Source organism: Mesoplodon mirus (genome assembly GCF_964341445.2).
Source record: "Mesoplodon mirus genome assembly, chromosome: 3".
Taxonomy (NCBI): domain Eukaryota; kingdom Metazoa; phylum Chordata; class Mammalia; order Artiodactyla; family Ziphiidae; genus Mesoplodon; species Mesoplodon mirus.
Genome location: NC_138978.1, coordinates 183,446,573 through 183,471,265, shown reverse-complemented (window position 1 = coordinate 183,471,265; position 24,693 = coordinate 183,446,573). Strand labels below are relative to the sequence as shown.

General features: G+C 54.0%; 4 pseudogenes across 4 annotated transcripts; all 4 read right to left on the bottom strand.

Annotated features, from left to right (window-relative positions):
* Positions 1 to 3,450: 3,450 nt before the first annotated feature.
* LOC309800942 (Golgi-associated RAB2 interactor protein 4-like) lies at positions 3,451 to 5,594 on the bottom strand (annotated as a pseudogene). The gene has a single exon. The product of its transcript is annotated as a Golgi-associated RAB2 interactor protein 4-like (transcript).
* A 3,473-nt stretch (positions 5,595 to 9,067) lies between these two features.
* Positions 9,068 to 11,205, bottom strand: LOC309800487 (Golgi-associated RAB2 interactor protein 4-like; annotated as a pseudogene). Its single transcript has one exon. The product of its transcript is annotated as a Golgi-associated RAB2 interactor protein 4-like (transcript).
* Positions 11,206 to 14,678: 3,473 nt separating this feature from the next.
* Positions 14,679 to 16,816, bottom strand: LOC309799648 (Golgi-associated RAB2 interactor protein 4-like; annotated as a pseudogene). Its single transcript has one exon. The product of its transcript is annotated as a Golgi-associated RAB2 interactor protein 4-like (transcript).
* Positions 16,817 to 20,265: 3,449 nt separating this feature from the next.
* Positions 20,266 to 22,409, bottom strand: LOC309801144 (Golgi-associated RAB2 interactor protein 4-like; annotated as a pseudogene). Its single transcript has one exon. The product of its transcript is annotated as a Golgi-associated RAB2 interactor protein 4-like (transcript).
* Between the last annotated feature and the right edge of the window lie 2,284 nt (positions 22,410 to 24,693).

Genomic DNA, 24,693 nt, shown 5'->3' with positions numbered 1-24,693 from the left:
AGCGGGGACGCTGCAGGGCGCCTGGAGCCCAGGCTGAATCTCTTCAAGTGTGTCGAGAGCTATGGTAGGCTGCCCTCCGCCTCACCTCACTTCTGCTTCTGGGTTTTTATCTCCCCAAGAGGCTGTGGTGAACTTCCGTCCTAGTGAGAGAAGTAACCACTTTCTCAGCCTAACCCCCTGGCACAGCCTATTTATCCTCTGATGCCCTTTGTGACGTATCACGGTCGCAAAGCCCTTTGCCTCATCCCCCAGCTGCCCCCTCAGGGCAGGGCCCCCATCCTCTCCCAAACACCCCATTGCCCCCGCGGAGGACAGGCCCATCCTGCCAGGGACTCAGGTGCGTTACCAAAATAAAAATGTCTTCAACTGGGAAAGTTTTGTGTGGGTCCTTTTTCTTTGCCTCCCCCAAATTCAGCTACTGGGTGGAATCGATAGGAATGTAAGACGCTGGGCTCAATTGGAACCATTTCAGCTCATGGTTTAATTGTATTGAATAAGGCAGAGTTGGCAGTGGCGATCCTTAGTGTGTCCTTTCATAAAATCTCAGGAAACGTGGACGATGGTGAGTGCCAATTCCCCTGTGAAGCCTTCCCTAACCCATAACTCCTTCCCATGCCCCAGAAGCCCTCCTCTGAATAGATCCCGTCCCCAAACACACGTCTCTCATTGTATCTGTCCCTCAGAGTTGTGATCATTACTCGTGCTGGCCTGTCTCCTCCACCATCTGTGCACCTCTGTGCGGGACCGGGGTGGCACACTGTCTGAAAGTTGTTGCACTGAGGTAGCTCCCTCTCTGCACCATCACCTCCCAGCTTGAGCAAGTCCTTTAAATGCTCTGAACTTCCGTTTGCTTATCTGCAAAACGGAAAGACGTGAGAATCGGAAGGGGGCACACATATTCAAGAACTTTATAAACAGCTAGGGGCTATGCACGTGTTTTGTTTTTGTTTTTTTTTCCTGTAAATTTATTTTATTATTTATTTTTGGCTTCTCTTGTTGGGGAGCACGGGCTCTAGGCGTGCGGGCTTCGGCGGTTGTGGCTCGCGGGCTCTAGAGCACAGGCTCAGTAGTTGTGGCGCACGGGCTTAGTTGCTCCGTGGCATGTGGGATCTTCCTGGACCAGGGCTCGAACCCGTGTCCCCTGCGTCGGCAGGCGGATTCTTAACCACTGCGCCACCAGGGCAGTCCCTATGCACGTGTTTGTAATGCATTTTCTTCCTTCAGACTAGTGTTTCCCTGCACTTGCCTGTGTGGAAATCATAAGATCAAAGGAGTGTGATGTGATCTTTTTGTAATTTCTCCTCCTTGGGTCCAAGGAAAAGCTGGTGGAGAGTAAACCGTTAATTGTGTCTCCCTGCAGCTCCTAGTCTTGTCGGAAACTCTGGGTTAATTCTGGGGTCAGGAACCTTGTTTGGCCAGGGGAAAGAGTGCAGATGTGTAGGTCCTGGGCTGTCTCCATTTCTCATCAGTGCTCCCCACCAAGTGCCCATCATTCCGTCCACCAACAGAAGAGACCTCTCCCCACCCTCCCGTGATGAGGTCTGTGGAAGTCACAAACTGAAGGTCCAATCAACAAGGATGCTCTGACCTAACAAATACTCTCCCTCATGTGAGCTTTAAGGATTTGGTTTTGGAGCCCCAGAAGAAAAAAGTTCCTGCAGATTTGGTGTGGAGAAACCCTTCTGAGCAGGGCATTCAAAAGTTTAATTAGTGTCCGGAGGAGGACTGGATGCTGGACGTTCCAGGAGTGAACGCTGGAATTTCAGGTGGGAGCCTGTTTCTGGCTGCAGCCCGGGTCATGCCAGAGGCTAGAGGTAGAAGCCTGGGAGCCAGACACAGCTCAAGGGTGGAATGGATGCTCTCCAGATAAGGCCAGCTAAGAGCTGTGAGCTCACTGAAGTTCGAAAGCCGGCTCCCAGCCCCCACCCCTCCCTCCCCTCAATCTAGTAAAAATGGATGCTCATCTCTGTAGCTTTGGAACATGATGGTAAGAATGCTGGTGCCTCGGGTTCCTGTGCTGGTCCTATCTCAGGCTTGTCTGCTTGCTTCCTTCGCACACTACAGACAGGGCTTTGCATAGAGAAGTGGGCTGGTGGATCACTGTTCTGCAAAGATCCCATTGTGCGAAGGACAATGTGCGGATCCCATTACCTTCTCTGAGCCTCAGTGTTCTCATCTGTAAAATAGGCATATCGTTCCTTCTTTTCCTAATAACCAAACAAGTGTTCTTGTACTTTACCTGAAATCAATGTAATTTAAAGATGCCAAGCCTTTCTGACATCATTTTTGTGCATAAATACAAGTGATGAAAAGAGAGAGGCATTGGCAATAACTTCCTCACAACTGCCACGGTGATCGTAGGACCATCCTGATTTCAGAGTGAGTAAAATGTGAAAAATACAACACCTGTGTACCTACCATCTTGCTTAAGAGACAGAACAATTCCCAGCAGCACTAACAGCCTTGTGTCAACCTCCTTGACCTAGCCTTTCCACCCTAGAGAAAACTGTCCTCAAGTTTGTGTTTACTCTTCCCTCATTTTTAGCTACCGTTGTTTTTAAACATGTACCCTATGCAATCCATTGTTTGAGCTTGTTTCAGAATGGTTCCATGAGTGGAACTGTATCCCATTCTTTGGATGTTTTTAAAAATCATGAGAAGTTGATCTATGCTAATGGGTGTAGCTCATTTATGTTTCACTATTGAATATTCCAGTCTCTTCATATCCTGCTGTATTAATTCTGCTGATGGAAATTTGGGCTGTTTCCCGTGTTTTGCTGTTAAGTTATTTTTGCCCTAAACATTCTCAGAGTTGTTTCTTAGAACATGTGTGTTTCTCCAGGGTATATACCTGGGCAGGGAACGGCTAAGTCTAGATGAGAGTGCTTGCTGTTCTGACTGCTAGCTAATACTGCCACCCTTATTTCTGTCCACTGAATAGCCCGAGGGGCCGTGAGTCCTGTTCTGGCTCTGTTTACAGACCTTCCGGGGGAATAAGCGTTTATACAAAGAATAGGGGGGGGGGGATTCCCTGGCGGCGCAGTGGTTGAGAGTCCACCTGCCGATGCAGGGAACATGAGTTCGTGCCCCGGTCCTGGAAGATCCCACATGCCGCGCAGCGGCTGGGCCCGTGAGCCATGGCCGCTGGGCCTGCGCGTCCGGAGCCTGTGCTCCGCGATGGGAGAGGCCACAACAGTGAGTGGCCCGTGTACCGCAAAAAAAAAAAAAAAAAAAAAAAAAAAAGAATAGGGGGATAGTGAAAGAGAGCTTCCCAGACCATAGTCTGACTTTGAGCCATGGCTCTGAGGGGCAAAGCCACAAAGGAGTCGAAGCCAGATGGAGCACTGCTGTTGGCGCTGAGCATGTGTGTGAGGTGGGGCTGCCCTTGCCTGGACACTGGGTCTCAGACTGTGGCACAGCTGACATCACAGAATCCACTGTGAGGCTACGGCTGGGCTTCGGGACCTAGAAATTCAGACAAAACACTGCATGCATTCTCAGAGTGTATGGTTTTTTATTTAAATTGCAGTAAGGAAGCTGAAATGGGCTCTCCAGGGGTATTTCCCAGAGCCCTGGTCCCCTTTGCAGCTCCCAGCTCTAGGTCCTATTGATGGCCTTCAACGGTCACTGGCTCCATGGTCTAAGATGTCACACCAGCGATATCCAGCCCCTGGCCACTCTCTGCTGTCTCTGGGATGGCCTCCATTCGGGTCCCTTGCACTGGCTTCGCCAGGATGCTCCCATGTTTATTTCATGATGAGGCCACTGTCTTTCTGGTAAGTCTGGCTCTCATGTTCCTGAAGAAAGCGCTGATCCTGCTGAGTCTCTTGCTGGTGGGACCTGAACGCGCTGGAGATGTGCTCCTGCCCGATTTGTGCGAGGTCTTGGACTCACTGGTGATGGGAGCACGGTTGATGCCTTTGGGAGCAGTGCCCTGCTCGCTGCCCCCCGGGCTGCCGTGGCCTTTGGCCTTTTGGTCATCTCTAGTGGCTCTGCGGCCGCCTGAGCACGGGCCAGCTGCTTTGGGGATGGTCTTGCTCCCCGCTGCCTCCTGGTGGCTTTCCACGGAACTGCAGAGCGAGGGGCTCGTAAGAGCTCTGTCCTCTCCCCAGTGCTCCCTCCTCTCCCTTCTTCCCTTGCGGGCCTGGGACACTCTCTGTGAGCTGCCATCCTGTTCGCTCACTTTGCCTTCCTGTGGCAAGCTTGAGACGAGGGTCCCCTCATCCTCCCTGTCGGCTCTTCCTTTGACAGTCTTGCTGGTAGGTTCTGCTCCGACCACAGTCATGCCGGCCCCTGCGGAGAGGCTGGTGGACGTGCTGGAAGCATACTGTGAATTGTTCTCAGCACCTGCCAAGGCCGTTTTCCCGCTCCTCAGGGATGTTCTGGCAGTGTCCCCAGTGGCTATGGTGGTTTCGCTTCCTCCGGGCCCGTCGCTGGCTGTGGCTGCTATGGCCGTGCTCCGCTCTTCAGCGGCAGGAGACTTGATCACTGCCGTGCTCAAAGCACCCGCTGCGGTGCCTCCTGCCACCCGTGCTGTCTCCACCTTTGTCGTTGACTGCGATGCTGACGCTTTGTCAAGCCGTGTAGTAGGCTGTGCTTTCGCAGTGGCCACATCGGGCATGGTGTCGGGCTGGTGGGAGTCCAGTTGGATTCCGTGCCCCCCAGCAGAAGCTGCAGGCGTGGCCCCGGCCACCTCAGGGCACGTGTGGAAGCTGCTGACGCTCACCTGGTCCCGATGCCCCTTTCCTTGGAAATCCTCCACAGCCGGGCTCCTCCCGTCCTGCTCCTCCTCGAGCACAGGCATGCAGGTCATGTCCCAGACGGGAACGGCATAGGTGTGGCTTTCGCTGTCCACTGGTGGTCGCAGGAGGTCAATGAGCTGTTCCCACTCGGCGAAGAGGTCTTCCCGCGCGTCCAGCGGGGGACACAGCTGCAGGTAGAAGCAGCGGCCAGTGGCAAGCTTCACGCGCAGCTGTTGCTTCTCACGATTGTGAGTGGAGATCCTCACGAAGTCCAAGGGAAGGAGCCTGGTGAGCTCTAAGGTCTTTGCAGCCTTGTGGCTCTTCCCCTTGGTGGCCTGGCTGCGCTCGGCGTGCTTTTCACAGCCGGTGGCCCGTCGGGCCAGCAGCATGATGTCTGGGAGTGGGAGGACGGGGCTGCTGGATGTGATGCCCATGGTCACCATGCCGCCCCAGTTGTGCACGTCAATCGCGTCTCCCCTCTTCGTGACCTGGATAAAGTCGCTCTCGAATACGGCTGCGCACTTGAATATGTCGTATTCGCCCTTGTGCAGTTGCCGCTGCAGCTTCCCCGTGGTGGTGTGGAACAGGTCCACCCAGGTGCTGCTCCGGGCCGTGTGATACGGGAGCAGAGAGTCCCCACTCATGGCTGTCTTTGATCCCGACAGGCAGCGCGGTGAAGGCGGGTCCCTGGCTCCTCCCTCCCTCGGCCTCACGGGCAGAAGAGCGAGCTGCGACGCTCCTGCGGCACACAGGCGGCCCCACGGCAGGTCTTCCAAGCCCGCCCCACAGGCCCCCACGTTTGCCTCAGGGTCTCCCAGAGGCAGGGGTGTGGGTAGGGGCACAGATGATCCCAGCGGGGACGCTGCAGGGCGCCTGGAGCCCAGGCTGAATCTCTTCAAGTGTGTCGAGAGCTATGGTAGGCTGCCCTCCGCCTCACCTCACTTCTGCTTCTGGGTTTTTATCTCCCCAAGAGGCTGTGGTGAACTTCCGTCCTAGTGAGAGAAGTAACCACTTTCTCAGCCTAACCCCCTGGCACAGCCTATTTATCCTCTGATGCCCTTTGTGACGTATCACGGTCCCAAAGCCCTTTGTGACGTATCACGGTCGCAAAGCCCTTTGCCTCATCCCCCAGCTGCCCCCTCAGGGCAGGGCCCCCATCCTCTCCCAAACACCCCATTGCCCCCGCGGAGGACAGGCCCATCCTGCCAGGGACTCAGGTGCGTTACCAAAATAAAAATGTCTTCAACTGGGAAAGTTTTGTGTGGGTCCTTTTTCTTTGCCTCCCCCAAATTCAGCTACTGGGTGGAATCGATAGGAATGTAAGACGCTGGGCTCAATTGGAACCATTTCAGCTCATGGTTTAATTGTATTGAATAAGGCAGAGTTGGCAGTGGCGATCCTTAGTGTGTCCTTTCATAAAATCTCAGGAAACGTGGACGATGGTGAGTGCCAATTCCCCTGTGAAGCCTTCCCTAACCCATAACTCCTTCCCATGCCCCAGAAGCCCTCCTCTGAATAGATCCCGTCCCCAAACACACGTCTCTCATTGTATCTGTCCCTCAGAGTTGTGATCATTACTCGTGCTGGCCTGTCTCCTCCACCATCTGTGCACCTCTGTGCGGGACCGGGGTGGCACACTGTCTGAAAGTTGTTGCACTGAGGTAGCTCCCTCTCTGCACCATCACCTCCCAGCTTGAGCAAGTCCTTTAAATGCTCTGAACTTCCGTTTGCTTATCTGCAAAACGGAAAGACGTGAGAATCGGAAGGGGGCACACATATTCAAGAACTTTATAAACAGCTAGGGGCTATGCACGTGTTTTGTTTTTGGTTTTTTTTCCTGTAAATTTATTTTATTATTTATTTTTGGCTTCTCTTGTTGGGGAGCACGGGCTCTAGGCGTGCGGGCTTCGGCGGTTGTGGCTCGCGGGCTCTAGAGCACAGGCTCAGTAGTTGTGGCGCACGGGCTTAGTTGCTCCGTGGCATGTGGGATCTTCCTGGACCAGGGCTCGAACCCGTGTCCCCTGCGTCGGCAGGCGGATTCTTAACCACTGCGCCACCAGGGCAGTCCCTATGCACGTGTTTGTAATGCATTTTCTTCCTTCAGACTAGTGTTTCCCTGCACTTGCCTGTGTGGAAATCATAAGATCAAAGGAGTGTGATGTGATCTTTTTGTAATTTCTCCTCCTTGGGTCCAAGGAAAAGCTGGTGGAGAGTAAACCGTTAATTGTGTCTCCCTGCAGCTCCTAGTCTTGTCGGAAACTCTGGGTTAATTCTGGGGTCAGGAACCTTGTTTGGCCAGGGGAAAGAGTGCAGATGTGTAGGTCCTGGGCTGTCTCCATTTCTCATCAGTGCTCCCCACCAAGTGCCCATCATTCCGTCCACCAACAGAAGAGACCTCTCCCCACCCTCCCGTGATGAGGTCTGTGGAAGTCACAAACTGAAGGTCCAATCAACAAGGATGCTCTGACCTAACAAATACTCTCCCTCATGTGAGCTTTAAGGATTTGGTTTTGGAGCCCCAGAAGAAAAAAGTTCCTGCAGATTTGGTGTGGAGAAACCCTTCTGAGCAGGGCATTCAAAAGTTTAATTAGTGTCCGGAGGAGGACTGGATGCTGGACGTTCCAGGAGTGAACGCTGGAATTTCAGGTGGGAGCCTGTTTCTGGCTGCAGCCCGGGTCATGCCAGAGGCTAGAGGTAGAAGCCTGGGAGCCAGACACAGCTCAAGGGTGGAATGGATGCTCTCCAGATAAGGCCAGCTAAGAGCTGTGAGCTCACTGAAGTTCGAAAGCCGGCTCCCAGCCCCCACCCCTCCCTCCCCTCAATCTAGTAAAAATGGATGCTCATCTCTGTAGCTTTGGAACATGATGGTAAGAATGCTGGTGCCTCGGGTTCCTGTGCTGGTCCTATCTCAGGCTTGTCTGCTTGCTTCCTTCGCACACTACAGACAGGGCTTTGCATAGAGAAGTGGGCTGGTGGATCACTGTTCTGCAAAGATCCCATTGTGCGACTGGAGCAGGTTACCTTCTCTGAGCCTCAGTGTTCTCATCTGTAAAATAGGCATATCGTTCCCTCTTTTCCTAATAGCCAAACAAGTGTTCTTGTACTTTACCTGAAATCAATGTAATTTAAAGATGCTAAGCCTTTCTGACATCATTTTTGTGCATAAATACAAGTGATGAAAAGAGAGAGGCATTGGCAATAACTTCCTCACAACTGCCACGGTGATCGTAGGACCATCCTGATTTCAGAGTGAGTAAAATGTGAAAAATACAACACCTGTGTACCTACCATCTTGCTTAAGAGACAGAACAATTCCCAGCAGCACTAACAGCCTTGTGTCAACCTCCTTGACCTAGCCTTTCCACCCTAGAGAAAACTGTCCTCAAGTTTGTGTTTACTCTTCCCTCATTTTTAGCTACCGTTGTTTTTAAACATGTACCCTATGCAATCCATTGTTTGAGCTTGTTTCAGAATGGTTCCATGAGTGGAACTGTATCCCATTCTTTGGATGTTTTTAAAAATCATGAGAAGTTGATCTATGCTAATGGGTGTAGCTCATTTATGTTTCACTATTGAATATTCCAGTCTCTTCATATCCTGCTGTATTAATTCTGCTGATGGAAATTTGGGCTGTTTCCCGTGTTTTGCTGTTAAGTTATTTTTGCCCTAAACATTCTCAGAGTTGTTTCTTAGAACATGTGTGTTTCTCCAGGGTATATACCTGGGCAGGGAACGGCTAAGTCTAGATGAGAGTGCTTGCTGTTCTGACTGCTAGCTAATACTGCCACCCTTATTTCTGTCCACTGAATAGCCCGAGGGGCCGTGAGTCCTGTTCTGGCTCTGTTTACAGACCTTCCGGGGGAATAAGCGTTTATACAAAGAATAGGGGGGGGGGGATTCCCTGGCGGCGCAGTGGTTGAGAGTCCACCTGCCGATGCAGGGAACATGAGTTCGTGCCCCGGTCCTGGAAGATCCCACATGCCGCGCAGCGGCTGGGCCCGTGAGCCATGGCCGCTGGGCCTGCGCGTCCGGAGCCTGTGCTCCGCGATGGGAGAGGCCACAACAGTGAGTGGCCCGTGTACCGCAAAAAAAAAAAAAAAAAAAAAAAAAAAGAATAGGGGGATAGTGAAAGAGAGCTTCCCAGACCATAGTCTGACTTTGAGCCATGGCTCTGAGGGGCAAAGCCACAAAGGAGTCGAAGCCAGATGGAGCACTGCTGTTGGCGCTGAGCATGTGTGTGAGGTGGGGCTGCCCTTGCCTGGACACTGGGTCTCAGACTGTGGCACAGCTGACATCACAGAATCCACTGTGAGGCTACGGCTGGGCTTCGGGACCTAGAAATTCAGACAAAACACTGCATGCATTCTCAGAGTGTATGGTTTTTTATTTAAATTGCAGTAAGGAAGCTGAAATGGGCTCTCCAGGGGTATTTCCCAGAGCCCTGGTCCCCTTTGCAGCTCCCAGCTCTAGGTCCTATTGATGGCCTTCAACGGTCACTGGCTCCATGGTCTAAGATGTCACACCAGCGATATCCAGCCCCTGGCCACTCTCTGCTGTCTCTGGGATGGCCTCCATTCGGGTCCCTTGCACTGGCTTCGCCAGGATGCTCCCATGTTTATTTCATGATGAGGCCACTGTCTTTCTGGTAAGTCTGGCTCTCATGTTCCTGAAGAAAGCGCTGATCCTGCTGAGTCTCTTGCTGGTGGGACCTGAACGCGCTGGAGATGTGCTCCTGCCCGATTTGTGCGAGGTCTTGGACTCACTGGTGATGGGAGCACGGTTGATGCCTTTGGGAGCAGTGCCCTGCTCGCTGCCCCCCGGGCTGCCGTGGCCTTTGGCCTTTTGGTCATCTCTAGTGGCTCTGCGGCCGCCTGAGCACGGGCCAGCTGCTTTGGGGATGGTCTTGCTCCCCGCTGCCTCCTGGTGGCTTTCCACGGAACTGCAGAGCGAGGGGCTCGTAAGAGCTCTGTCCTCTCCCCAGTGCTCCCTCCTCTCCCTTCTTCCCTTGCGGGCCTGGGACACTCTCTGTGAGCTGCCATCCTGTTCGCTCACTTTGCCTTCCTGTGGCAAGCTTGAGACGAGGGTCCCCTCATCCTCCCTGTCGGCTCTTCCTTTGACAGTCTTGCTGGTAGGTTCTGCTCCGACCACAGTCATGCCGGCCCCTGCGGAGAGGCTGGTGGACGTGCTGGAAGCATACTGTGAATTGTTCTCAGCACCTGCCAAGGCCGTTTTCCCGCTCCTCAGGGATGTTCTGGCAGTGTCCCCAGTGGCTATGGTGGTTTCGCTTCCTCCGGGCCCGTCGCTGGCTGTGGCTGCTATGGCCGTGCTCCGCTCTTCAGCGGCAGGAGACTTGATCACTGCCGTGCTCAAAGCACCCGCTGCGGTGCCTCCTGCCACCCGTGCTGTCTCCACCTTTGTCGTTGACTGCGATGCTGACGCTTTGTCAAGCCGTGTAGTAGGCTGTGCTTTCGCAGTGGCCACATCGGGCATGGTGTCGGGCTGGTGGGAGTCCAGTTGGATTCCGTGCCCCCCAGCAGAAGCTGCAGGCGTGGCCCCGGCCACCTCAGGGCACGTGTGGAAGCTGCTGACGCTCACCTGGTCCCGATGCCCCTTTCCTTGGAAATCCTCCACAGCCGGGCTCCTCCCGTCCTGCTCCTCCTCGAGCACAGGCATGCAGGTCATGTCCCAGACGGGAACGGCATAGGTGTGGCTTTCGCTGTCCACTGGTGGTCGCAGGAGGTCAATGAGCTGTTCCCACTCGGCGAAGAGGTCTTCCCGCGCGTCCAGCGGGGGACACAGCTGCAGGTAGAAGCAGCGGCCAGTGGCAAGCTTCACGCGCAGCTGTTGCTTCTCACGATTGTGAGTGGAGATCCTCACGAAGTCCAAGGGAAGGAGCCTGGTGAGCTCTAAGGTCTTTGCAGCCTTGTGGCTCTTCCCCTTGGTGGCCTGGCTGCGCTCGGCGTGCTTTTCACAGCCGGTGGCCCGTCGGGCCAGCAGCATGATGTCTGGGAGTGGGAGGACGGGGCTGCTGGATGTGATGCCCATGGTCACCATGCCGCCCCAGTTGTGCACGTCAATCGCGTCTCCCCTCTTCGTGACCTGGATAAAGTCGCTCTCGAATACGGCTGCGCACTTGAATATGTCGTATTCGCCCTTGTGCAGTTGCCGCTGCAGCTTCCCCGTGGTGGTGTGGAACAGGTCCACCCAGGTGCTGCTCCGGGCCGTGTGATACGGGAGCAGAGAGTCCCCACTCATGGCTGTCTTTGATCCCGACAGGCAGCGCGGTGAAGGCGGGTCCCTGGCTCCTCCCTCCCTCGGCCTCACGGGCAGAAGAGCGAGCTGCGACGCTCCTGCGGCACACAGGCGGCCCCACGGCAGGTCTTCCAAGCCCGCCCCACAGGCCCCCACGTTTGCCTCAGGGTCTCCCAGAGGCAGGGGTGTGGGTAGGGGCACAGATGATCCCAGCGGGGACGCTGCAGGGCGCCTGGAGCCCAGGCTGAATCTCTTCAAGTGTGTCGAGAGCTATGGTAGGCTGCCCTCCGCCTCACCTCACTTCTGCTTCTGGGTTTTTATCTCCCCAAGAGGCTGTGGTGAACTTCCGTCCTAGTGAGAGAAGTAACCACTTTCTCAGCCTAACCCCCTGGCACAGCCTATTTATCCTCTGATGCCCTTTGTGACGTATCACGGTCCCAAAGCCCTTTGTGACGTATCACGGTCGCAAAGCCCTTTGCCTCATCCCCCAGCTGCCCCCTCAGGGCAGGGCCCCCATCCTCTCCCAAACACCCCATTGCCCCCGCGGAGGACAGGCCCATCCTGCCAGGGACTCAGGTGCGTTACCAAAATAAAAATGTCTTCAACTGGGAAAGTTTTGTGTGGGTCCTTTTTCTTTGCCTCCCCCAAATTCAGCTACTGGGTGGAATCGATAGGAATGTAAGACGCTGGGCTCAATTGGAACCATTTCAGCTCATGGTTTAATTGTATTGAATAAGGCAGAGTTGGCAGTGGCGATCCTTAGTGTGTCCTTTCATAAAATCTCAGGAAACGTGGACGATGGTGAGTGCCAATTCCCCTGTGAAGCCTTCCCTAACCCATAACTCCTTCCCATGCCCCAGAAGCCCTCCTCTGAATAGATCCCGTCCCCAAACACACGTCTCTCATTGTATCTGTCCCTCAGAGTTGTGATCATTACTCGTGCTGGCCTGTCTCCTCCACCATCTGTGCACCTCTGTGCGGGACCGGGGTGGCACACTGTCTGAAAGTTGTTGCACTGAGGTAGCTCCCTCTCTGCACCATCACCTCCCAGCTTGAGCAAGTCCTTTAAATGCTCTGAACTTCCGTTTGCTTATCTGCAAAACGGAAAGACGTGAGAATCGGAAGGGGGCACACATATTCAAGAACTTTATAAACAGCTAGGGGCTATGCACGTGTTTTGTTTTTGTTTTTTTTTCCTGTAAATTTATTTTATTATTTATTTTTGGCTTCTCTTGTTGGGGAGCACGGGCTCTAGGCGTGCGGGCTTCGGCGGTTGTGGCTCGCGGGCTCTAGAGCACAGGCTCAGTAGTTGTGGCGCACGGGCTTAGTTGCTCCGTGGCATGTGGGATCTTCCTGGACCAGGGCTCGAACCCGTGTCCCCTGCGTCGGCAGGCGGATTCTTAACCACTGCGCCACCAGGGCAGTCCCTATGCACGTGTTTGTAATGCATTTTCTTCCTTCAGACTAGTGTTTCCCTGCACTTGCCTGTGTGGAAATCATAAGATCAAAGGAGTGTGATGTGATCTTTTTGTAATTTCTCCTCCTTGGGTCCAAGGAAAAGCTGGTGGAGAGTAAACCGTTAATTGTGTCTCCCTGCAGCTCCTAGTCTTGTCGGAAACTCTGGGTTAATTCTGGGGTCAGGAACCTTGTTTGGCCAGGGGAAAGAGTGCAGATGTGTAGGTCCTGGGCTGTCTCCATTTCTCATCAGTGCTCCCCACCAAGTGCCCATCATTCCGTCCACCAACAGAAGAGACCTCTCCCCACCCTCCCGTGATGAGGTCTGTGGAAGTCACAAACTGAAGGTCCAATCAACAAGGATGCTCTGACCTAACAAATACTCTCCCTCATGTGAGCTTTAAGGATTTGGTTTTGGAGCCCCAGAAGAAAAAAGTTCCTGCAGATTTGGTGTGGAGAAACCCTTCTGAGCAGGGCATTCAAAAGTTTAATTAGTGTCCGGAGGAGGACTGGATGCTGGACGTTCCAGGAGTGAACGCTGGAATTTCAGGTGGGAGCCTGTTTCTGGCTGCAGCCCGGGTCATGCCAGAGGCTAGAGGTAGAAGCCTGGGAGCCAGACACAGCTCAAGGGTGGAATGGATGCTCTCCAGATAAGGCCAGCTAAGAGCTGTGAGCTCACTGAAGTTCGAAAGCCGGCTCCCAGCCCCCACCCCTCCCTCCCCTCAATCTAGTAAAAATGGATGCTCATCTCTGTAGCTTTGGAACATGATGGTAAGAATGCTGGTGCCTCGGGTTCCTGTGCTGGTCCTATCTCAGGCTTGTCTGCTTGCTTCCTTCGCACACTACAGACAGGGCTTTGCATAGAGAAGTGGGCTGGTGGATCACTGTTCTGCAAAGATCCCATTGTGCGACTGGAGCAGGTTACCTTCTCTGAGCCTCAGTGTTCTCATCTGTAAAATAGGCATATCGTTCCCTCTTTTCCTAATAGCCAAACAAGTGTTCTTGTACTTTACCTGAAATCAATGTAATTTAAAGATGCTAAGCCTTTCTGACATCATTTTTGTGCATAAATACAAGTGATGAAAAGAGAGAGGCATTGGCAATAACTTCCTCACAACTGCCACGGTGATCGTAGGACCATCCTGATTTCAGAGTGAGTAAAATGTGAAAAATACAACACCTGTGTACCTACCATCTTGCTTAAGAGACAGAACAATTCCCAGCAGCACTAACAGCCTTGTGTCAACCTCCTTGACCTAGCCTTTCCACCCTAGAGAAAACTGTCCTCAAGTTTGTGTTTACTCTTCCCTCATTTTTAGCTACCGTTGTTTTTAAACATGTACCCTATGCAATCCATTGTTTGAGCTTGTTTCAGAATGGTTCCATGAGTGGAACTGTATCCCATTCTTTGGATGTTTTTAAAAATCATGAGAAGTTGATCTATGCTAATGGGTGTAGCTCATTTATGTTTCACTATTGAATATTCCAGTCTCTTCATATCCTGCTGTATTAATTCTGCTGATGGAAATTTGGGCTGTTTCCCGTGTTTTGCTGTTAAGTTATTTTTGCCCTAAACATTCTCAGAGTTGTTTCTTAGAACATGTGTGTTTCTCCAGGGTATATACCTGGGCAGGGAACGGCTAAGTCTAGATGAGAGTGCTTGCTGTTCTGACTGCTAGCTAATACTGCCACCCTTATTTCTGTCCACTGAATAGCCCGAGGGGCCGTGAGTCCTGTTCTGGCTCTGTTTACAGACCTTCCGGGGGAATAAGCGTTTATACAAAGAATAGGGGGGGGGGGATTCCCTGGCGGCGCAGTGGTTGAGAGTCCACCTGCCGATGCAGGGAACATGAGTTCGTGCCCCGGTCCTGGAAGATCCCACATGCCGCGCAGCGGCTGGGCCCGTGAGCCATGGCCGCTGGGCCTGCGCGTCCGGAGCCTGTGCTCCGCGATGGGAGAGGCCACAACAGTGAGTGGCCCGTGTACCGCAAAAAAAAAAAAAAAAAAAAAAAAAAAGAATAGGGGGATAGTGAAAGAGAGCTTCCCAGACCATAGTCTGACTTTGAGCCATGGCTCTGAGGGGCAAAGCCACAAAGGAGTCGAAGCCAGATGGAGCACTGCTGTTGGCGCTGAGCATGTGTGTGAGGTGGGGCTGCCCTTGCCTGGACACTGGGTCTCAGACTGTGGCACAGCTGACATCACAGAATCCACTGTGAGGCTACGGCTGGGCTTCGGGACCTAGAAATTCAGACAAAACACTGCATGCATTCTCAGAGTGTATGGTTTTTTATTTAAATTGCAGTAAGGAAGCTGAAATGGGCTCTCCAGGGGTATTTCCCAGAGCCCTGGTCCCCTTTGCAGCTCCCAGCTCTAGGTCCTATTGATGGCCTTCAACGGTCACTGGCTCCATGGTCTAAGATGTCACACCAGCGATATCCAGCCCCTGGCCACTCTCTGCTGTCTCTGGGATGGCCTCCATTCGGGTCCCTTGCACTGGCTTCGCCAGGATGCTCCCATGTTTATTTCATGATGAGGCCACTGTCTTTCTGGTAAGTCTGGCTCTCATGTTCCTGAAGAAAGCGCTGATCCTGCTGAGTCTCTTGCTGGTGGGACCTGAACGCGCTGGAGATGTGCTCCTGCCCGATTTGTGCGAGGTCTTGGACTCACTGGTGATGGGAGCACGGTTGATGCCTTTGGGAGCAGTGCCCTGCTCGCTGCCCCCCGGGCTGCCGTGGCCTTTGGCCTTTTGGTCATCTCTAGTGGCTCTGCGGCCGCCTGAGCACGGGCCAGCTGCTTTGGGGATGGTCTTGCTCCCCGCTGCCTCCTGGTGGCTTTCCACGGAACTGCAGAGCGAGGGGCTCGTAAGAGCTCTGTCCTCTCCCCAGTGCTCCCTCCTCTCCCTTCTTCCCTTGCGGGCCTGGGACACTCTCTGTGAGCTGCCATCCTGTTCGCTCACTTTGCCTTCCTGTGGCAAGCTTGAGACGAGGGTCCCCTCATCCTCCCTGTCGGCTCTTCCTTTGACAGTCTTGCTGGTAGGTTCTGCTCCGACCACAGTCATGCCGGCCCCTGCGGAGAGGCTGGTGGACGTGCTGGAAGCATACTGTGAATTGTTCTCAGCACCTGCCAAGGCCGTTTTCCCGCTCCTCAGGGATGTTCTGGCAGTGTCCCCAGTGGCTATGGTGGTTTCGCTTCCTCCGGGCCCGTCGCTGGCTGTGGCTGCTATGGCCGTGCTCCGCTCTTCAGCGGCAGGAGACTTGATCACTGCCGTGCTCAAAGCACCCGCTGCGGTGCCTCCTGCCACCCGTGCTGTCTCCACCTTTGTCGTTGACTGCGATGCTGACGCTTTGTCAAGCCGTGTAGTAGGCTGTGCTTTCGCAGTGGCCACATCGGGCATGGTGTCGGGCTGGTGGGAGTCCAGTTGGATTCCGTGCCCCCCAGCAGAAGCTGCAGGCGTGGCCCCGGCCACCTCAGGGCACGTGTGGAAGCTGCTGACGCTCACCTGGTCCCGATGCCCCTTTCCTTGGAAATCCTCCACAGCCGGGCTCCTCCCGTCCTGCTCCTCCTCGAGCACAGGCATGCAGGTCATGTCCCAGACGGGAACGGCATAGGTGTGGCTTTCGCTGTCCACTGGTGGTCGCAGGAGGTCAATGAGCTGTTCCCACTCGGCGAAGAGGTCTTCCCGCGCGTCCAGCGGGGGACACAGCTGCAGGTAGAAGCAGCGGCCAGTGGCAAGCTTCACGCGCAGCTGTTGCTTCTCACGATTGTGAGTGGAGATCCTCACGAAGTCCAAGGGAAGGAGCCTGGTGAGCTCTAAGGTCTTTGCAGCCTTGTGGCTCTTCCCCTTGGTGGCCTGGCTGCGCTCGGCGTGCTTTTCACAGCCGGTGGCCCGTCGGGCCAGCAGCATGATGTCTGGGAGTGGGAGGACGGGGCTGCTGGATGTGATGCCCATGGTCACCATGCCGCCCCAGTTGTGCACGTCAATCGCGTCTCCCCTCTTCGTGACCTGGATAAAGTCGCTCTCGAATACGGCTGCGCACTTGAATATGTCGTATTCGCCCTTGTGCAGTTGCCGCTGCAGCTTCCCCGTGGTGGTGTGGAACAGGTCCACCCAGGTGCTGCTCCGGGCCGTGTGATACGGGAGCAGAGAGTCCCCACTCATGGCTGTCTTTGATCCCGACAGGCAGCGCGGTGAAGGCGGGTCCCTGGCTCCTCCCTCCCTCGGCCTCACGGGCAGAAGAGCGAGCTGCGACGCTCCTGCGGCACACAGGCGGCCCCACGGCAGGTCTTCCAAGCCCGCCCCACAGGCCCCCACGTTTGCCTCAGGGTCTCCCAGAGGCAGGGGTGTGGGTAGGGGCACAGATGATCCCAGCGGGGACGCTGCAGGGCGCCTGGAGCCCAGGCTGAATCTCTTCAAGTGTGTCGAGAGCTATGGTAGGCTGCCCTCCGCCTCACCTCACTTCTGCTTCTGGGTTTTTATCTCCCCAAGAGGCTGTGGTGAACTTCCGTCCTAGTGAGAGAAGTAACCACTTTCTCAGCCTAACCCCCTGGCACAGCCTATTTATCCTCTGATGCCCTTTGTGACGTATCACGGTCGCAAAGCCCTTTGCCTCATCCCCCAGCTGCCCCCTCAGGGCAGGGCCCCCATCCTCTCCCAAACACCCCATTGCCCCCGCGGAGGACAGGCCCATCCTGCCAGGGACTCAGGTGCGTTACCAAAATAAAAATGTCTTCAACTGGGAAAGTTTTGTGTGGGTCCTTTTTCTTTGCCTCCCCCAAATTCAGCTACTGGGTGGAATCGATAGGAATGTAAGACGCTGGGCTCAATTGGAACCATTTCAGCTCATGGTTTAATTGTATTGAATAAGGCAGAGTTGGCAGTGGCGATCCTTAGTGTGTCCTTTCATAAAATCTCAGGAAACGTGGACGATGGTGAGTGCCAATTCCCCTGTGAAGCCTTCCCTAACCCATAACTCCTTCCCATGCCCCAGAAGCCCTCCTCTGAATAGATCCCGTCCCCAAACACACGTCTCTCATTGTATCTGTCCCTCAGAGTTGTGATCATTACTCGTGCTGGCCTGTCTCCTCCACCATCTGTGCACCTCTGTGCGGGACCGGGGTGGCACACTGTCTGAAAGTTGTTGCACTGAGGTAGCTCCCTCTCTGCACCATCACCTCCCAGCTTGAGCAAGTCCTTTAAATGCTCTGAACTTCCGTTTGCTTATCTGCAAAACGGAAAGACGTGAGAATCGGAAGGGGGCACACATATTCAAGAACTTTATAAACAGCTAGGGGCTATGCACGTGTTTTGTTTTTGTTTTTTTTTCCTGTAAATTTATTTTATTATTTATTTTTGGCTTCTCTTGTTGGGGAGCACGGGCTCTAGGCGTGCGGGCTTCGGCGGTTGTGGCTCGCGGGCTCTAGAGCACAGGCTCAGTAGTTGTGGCGCACGGGCTTAGTTGCTCCGTGGCATGTGGGATCTTCCTGGACCAGGGCTCGAACCCGTGTCCCCTGCGTCGGCAGGCGGATTCTTAACCACTGCGCCACCAGGGCAGTCCCTATGCACGTGTTTGTAATGCATTTTCTTCCTTCAGACTAGTGTTTCCCTGCACTTGCCTGTGTGGAAATCATAAGATCAAAGGAGTGTGATGTGATCTTTTTGTAATTTCTCCTCCTTGGGTCCAAGGAAAAGCTGGTGGAGAGTAAACCGTTAATTGTGTCTCCCTGCAGCTCCTAGTCTTGTCGGAAACTCTGGGTTAATTCTGGGGTCAGGAACCTTGTTTGGCCAGGGGAAAGAGTGCAGATGTGTAGGTCCTGGGCTGTCTCCATTTCTCATCAGTGCTCCCCACCAAGTGCCCATCATTCCGTCCACCAACAGAAGAGACCTCTCCCCACCCTCCCGTGATGAGGTCTGTGGAAGTCACAAACTGAAGGTCCAATCAACAAGGATGCTCTGACCTAACAAATACTCTCCCTCATGTGAGCTTTAAGGATTTGGTTTTGGAGCCCCAGAAGAAAAAAGTTCCTGCAGATTTGGTGTGGAGAAACCCTTCTGAGCAGGGCATTCAAAAGTTTAATTAGTGTCCGGAGGAGGACTGGATGCTGGACGTTCCAGGAGTGAACGCTGGAATTTCAGGTGGGAGCCTGTTTCTGGCTGCAGCCCGGGTCATGCCAGAGGCTAGAGGTAGAAGCCTGGGAGCCAGACACAGCTCAAGGGTGGAATGGATGCTCTCCAGATAAGGCCAGCTAAGAGCTGTGAGCTCACTGAAGTTCGAAAGCCGGCTCCCAGCCCCCACCCCTCCCTCCCCTCAATCTAGTAAAAATGGATGCTCATCTCTGTAGCTTTGGAACATGATGGTAAGAATGCTGGTGCCTCGGGTTCCTGTGCTGGTCCTATCTCAGGCTTGTCTGCTTGCTTCCTTCGCACACTACAGACAGGGCTTTGCATAGAGAAGTGGGCTGGTGGATCACTGTTCTGCAAAGATCCCATTGTGCGAAGGACAATGTGCGGATCCCATTACCTTCTCTGAGCCTCAGTGTTCTCATCTGTAAAATAGGCATATCGTTCCTTCTTTTCCTAATAACCAAACAAGTGTTCTTGTACTTTACCTGAAATCAATGTAATTTAAAGATGCCAAGCCTTTCTGACATCATTTTTGTGCATAAATACAAGTGATGAAAAGAGAGAGGCATTGGCAATAACTTCCTCACAACTGCCACGGTGATCGTAGGACCATCCTGATTTCAGAGTGAGTAAAATGTGAAAAATACAACACCTGTGTACCTACCATCTTGCTTAAGAGACAGAACAATTCCCAGCAGCACTAACAGCCTTGTGTCAACCTCCTTGACCTAGCCTTTCCACCCTAGAGAAAACTGTCCTCAAGTTTGTGTTTACTCTTCCCTCATTTTTAGCTACCGTTGTTTTTAAACATGTACCCTATGCAATCCATTGTTTGAGCTTGTTTCAGAATGGTTCCATGAGTGGAACTGTATCCCATTCTTTGGATGTTTTTAAAAATCATGAGAAGTTGATCTATGCTAATGGGTGTAGCTCATTTATGTTTCACTATTGAATATTCCAGTCTCTTCATATCCTGCTGTATTAATTCTGCTGATGGAAATTTGGGCTGTTTCCCGTGTTTTGCTGTTAAGTTATTTTTGCCCTAAACATTCTCAGAGTTGTTTCTTAGAACATGTGTGTTTCTCCAGGGTATATACCTGGGCAGGGAACGGCTAAGTCTAGATGAGAGTGCTTGCTGTTCTGACTGCTAGCTAATACTGCCACCCTTATTTCTGTCCACTGAATAGCCCGAGGGGCCGTGAGTCCTGTTCTGGCTCTGTTTACAGACCTTCCGGGGGAATAAGCGTTTATACAAAGAATGGGGGGGGGGGATTCCCTGGCGGCGCAGTGGTTGAGAGTCCACCTGCCGATGCAGGGAACATGAGTTCGTGCCCCGGTCCTGGAAGATCCCACATGCCGCGCAGCGGCTGGGCCCGTGAGCCATGGCCGCTGGGCCTGCGCGTCCGGAGCCTGTGCTCCGCGATGGGAGAGGCCACAACAGTGAGTGGCCCGTGTACCGCAAAAAAAAAAAAAAAAAAAAAAAAAAAAGAATAGGGGGATAGTGAAAGAGAGCTTCCCAGACCATAGTCTGACTTTGAGCCATGGCTCTGAGGGGCAAAGCCACAAAGGAGTCGAAGCCAGATGGAGCACTGCTGTTGGCGCTGAGCATGTGTGTGAGGTGGGGCTGCCCTTGCCTGGACACTGGGTCTCAGACTGTGGCACAGCTGACATCACAGAATCCACTGTGAGGCTACGGCTGGGCTTCGGGACCTAGAAATTCAGACAAAACACTGCATGCATTCTCAGAGTGTATGGTTTTTTATTTAAATTGCAGTAAGGAAGCTGAAATGGGCTCTCCAGGGGTATTTCCCAGAGCCCTGGTCCCCTTTGCAGCTCCCAGCTCTAGGTCCTATTGATGGCCTTCAACGGTCACTGGCTCCATGGTCTAAGATGTCACACCAGCGATATCCAGCCCCTGGCCACTCTCTGCTGTCTCTGGGATGGCCTCCATTCGGGTCCCTTGCACTGGCTTCGCCAGGATGCTCCCATGTTTATTTCATGATGAGGCCACTGTCTTTCTGGTAAGTCTGGCTCTCATGTTCCTGAAGAAAGCGCTGATCCTGCTGAGTCTCTTGCTGGTGGGACCTGAACGCGCTGGAGATGTGCTCCTGCCCGATTTGTGCGAGGTCTTGGACTCACTGGTGATGGGAGCACGGTTGATGCCTTTGGGAGCAGTGCCCTGCTCGCTGCCCCCCGGGCTGCCGTGGCCTTTGGCCTTTTGGTCATCTCTAGTGGCTCTGCGGCCGCCTGAGCACGGGCCAGCTGCTTTGGGGATGGTCTTGCTCCCCGCTGCCTCCTGGTGGCTTTCCACGGAACTGCAGAGCGAGGGGCTCGTAAGAGCTCTGTCCTCTCCCCAGTGCTCCCTCCTCTCCCTTCTTCCCTTGCGGGCCTGGGACACTCTCTGTGAGCTGCCATCCTGTTCGCTCACTTTGCCTTCCTGTGGCAAGCTTGAGACGAGGGTCCCCTCATCCTCCCTGTCGGCTCTTCCTTTGACAGTCTTGCTGGTAGGTTCTGCTCCGACCACAGTCATGCCGGCCCCTGCGGAGAGGCTGGTGGACGTGCTGGAAGCATACTGTGAATTGTTCTCAGCACCTGCCAAGGCCGTTTTCCCGCTCCTCAGGGATGTTCTGGCAGTGTCCCCAGTGGCTATGGTGGTTTCGCTTCCTCCGGGCCCGTCGCTGGCTGTGGCTGCTATGGCCGTGCTCCGCTCTTCAGCGGCAGGAGACTTGATCACTGCCGTGCTCAAAGCACCCGCTGCGGTGCCTCCTGCCACCCGTGCTGTCTCCACCTTTGTCGTTGACTGCGATGCTGACGCTTTGTCAAGCCGTGTAGTAGGCTGTGCTTTCGCAGTGGCCACATCGGGCATGGTGTCGGGCTGGTGGGAGTCCAGTTGGATTCCGTGCCCCCCAGCAGAAGCTGCAGGCGTGGCCCCGGCCACCTCAGGGCACGTGTGGAAGCTGCTGACGCTCACCTGGTCCCGATGCCCCTTTCCTTGGAAATCCTCCACAGCCGGGCTCCTCCCGTCCTGCTCCTCCTCGAGCACAGGCATGCAGGTCATGTCCCAGACGGGAACGGCATAGGTGTGGCTTTCGCTGTCCACTGGTGGTCGCAGGAGGTCAATGAGCTGTTCCCACTCGGCGAAGAGGTCTTCCCGCGCGTCCAGCGGGGGACACAGCTGCAGGTAGAAGCAGCGGCCAGTGGCAAGCTTCACGCGCAGCTGTTGCTTCTCACGATTGTGAGTGGAGATCCTCACGAAGTCCAAGGGAAGGAGCCTGGTGAGCTCTAAGGTCTTTGCAGCCTTGTGGCTCTTCCCCTTGGTGGCCTGGCTGCGCTCGGCGTGCTTTTCACAGCCGGTGGCCCGTCGGGCCAGCAGCATGATGTCTGGGAGTGGGAGGACGGGGCTGCTGGATGTGATGCCCATGGTCACCATGCCGCCCCAGTTGTGCACGTCAATCGCGTCTCCCCTCTTCGTGACCTGGATAAAGTCGCTCTCGAATACGGCTGCGCACTTGAATATGTCGTATTCGCCCTTGTGCAGTTGCCGCTGCAGCTTCCCCGTGGTGGTGTGGAACAGGTCCACCCAGGTGCTGCTCCGGGCCGTGTGATACGGGAGCAGAGAGTCCCCACTCATGGCTGTCTTTGATCCCGACAGGCAGCGCGGTGAAGGCGGGTCCCTGGCTCCTCCCTCCCTCGGCCTCACGGGCAGAAGAGCGAGCTGCGACGCTCCTGCGGCACACAGGCGGCCCCACGGCAGGTCTTCCAAGCCCGCCCCACAGGCCCCCACGTTTGCCTCAGGGTCTCCCAGAGGCAGGGGTGTGGGTAGGGGCACAGATGATCCCAGCGGGGACGCTGCAGGGCGCCTGGAGCCCAGGCTGAATCTCTTCAAGTGTGTCGAGAGCTATGGTAGGCTGCCCTCCGCCTCACCTCACTTCTGCTTCTGGGTTTTTATCTCCCCAAGAGGCTGTGGTGAACTTCCGTCCTAGTGAGAGAAGTAACCACTTTCTCAGCCTAACCCCCTGGCACAGCCTATTTATCCTCTGATGCCCTTTGTGACGTATCACGGTCCCAAAGCCCTTTGTGACGTATCACGGTCGCAAAGCCCTTTGCCTCATCCCCCAGCTGCCCCCTCAGGGCAGGGCCCCCATCCTCTCCCAAACACCCCATTGCCCCCGCGGAGGACAGGCCCATCCTGCCAGGGACTCAGGTGCGTTACCAAAATAAAAATGTCTTCAACTGGGAAAGTTTTGTGTGGGTCCTTTTTCTTTGCCTCCCCCAAATTCAGCTACTGGGTGGAATCGATAGGAATGTAAGACGCTGGGCTCAATTGGAACCATTTCAGCTCATGGTTTAATTGTATTGAATAAGGCAGAGTTGGCAGTGGCGATCCTTAGTGTGTCCTTTCATAAAATCTCAGGAAACGTGGACGATGGTGAGTGCCAATTCCCCTGTGAAGCCTTCCCTAACCCATAACTCCTTCCCATGCCCCAGAAGCCCTCCTCTGAATAGATCCCGTCCCCAAACACACGTCTCTCATTGTATCTGTCCCTCAGAGTTGTGATCATTACTCGTGCTGGCCTGTCTCCTCCACCATCTGTGCACCTCTGTGCGGGACCGGGGTGGCACACTGTCTGAAAGTTGTTGCACTGAGGTAGCTCCCTCTCTGCACCATCACCTCCCAGCTTGAGCAAGTCCTTTAAATGCTCTGAACTTCCGTTTGCTTATCTGCAAAACGGAAAGACGTGAGAATCGGAAGGGGGCACACATATTCAAGAACTTTATAAACAGCTAGGGGCTATGCACGTGTTTTGTTTTTGTTTTTTTTTCCTGTAAATTTATTTTATTATTTATTTTTGGCTTCTCTTGTTGGGGAGCACGGGCTCTAGGCGTGCGGGCTTCGGCGGTTGTGGCTCGCGGGCTCTAGAGCACAGGCTCAGTAGTTGTGGCGCACGGGCTTAGTTGCTCCGTGGCATGTGGGATCTTCCTGGACCAGGGCTCGAACCCGTGTCCCCTGCGTCGGCAGGCGGATTCTTAACCACTGCGCCACCAGGGCAGTCCCTATGCACGTGTTTGTAATGCATTTTCTTCCTTCAGACTAGTGTTTCCCTGCACTTGCCTGTGTGGAAATCATAAGATCAAAGGAGTGTGATGTGATCTTTTTGTAATTTCTCCTCCTTGGGTCCAAGGAAAAGCTGGTGGAGAGTAAACCGTTAATTGTGTCTCCCTGCAGCTCCTAGTCTTGTCGGAAACTCTGGGTTAATTCTGGGGTCAGGAACCTTGTTTGGCCAGGGGAAAGAGTGCAGATGTGTAGGTCCTGGGCTGTCTCCATTTCTCATCAGTGCTCCCCACCAAGTGCCCATCATTCCGTCCACCAACAGAAGAGACCTCTCCCCACCCTCCCGTGATGAGGTCTGTGGAAGTCACAAACTGAAGGTCCAATCAACAAGGATGCTCTGACCTAACAAATACTCTCCCTCATGTGAGCTTTAAGGATTTGGTTTTGGAGCCCCAGAAGAAAAAAGTTCCTGCAGATTTGGTGTGGAGAAACCCTTCTGAGCAGGGCATTCAAAAGTTTAATTAGTGTCCGGAGGAGGACTGGATGCTGGACGTTCCAGGAGTGAACGCTGGAATTTCAGGTGGGAGCCTGTTTCTGGCTGCAGCCCGGGTCATGCCAGAGGCTAGAGGTAGAAGCCTGGGAGCCAGACACAGCTCAAGGGTGGAATGGATGCTCTCCAGATAAGGCCAGCTAAGAGCTGTGAGCTCACTGAAGTTCGAAAGCCGGCTCCCAGCCCCCACCCCTCCCTCCCCTCAATCTAGTAAAAATGGATGCTCATCTCTGTAGCTTTGGAACATGATGGTAAGAATGCTGGTGCCTCGGGTTCCTGTGCTGGTCCTATCTCAGGCTTGTCTGCTTGCTTCCTTCGCACACTACAGACAGGGCTTTGCATAGAGAAGTGGGCTGGTGGATCACTGTTCTGCAAAGATCCCATTGTGCGAAGGACAATGTGCGGATCCCATTACCTTCTCTGAGCCTCAGTGTTCTCATCTGTAAAATAGGCATATCGTTCCTTCTTTTCCTAATAACCAAACAAGTGTTCTTGTACTTTACCTGAAATCAATGTAATT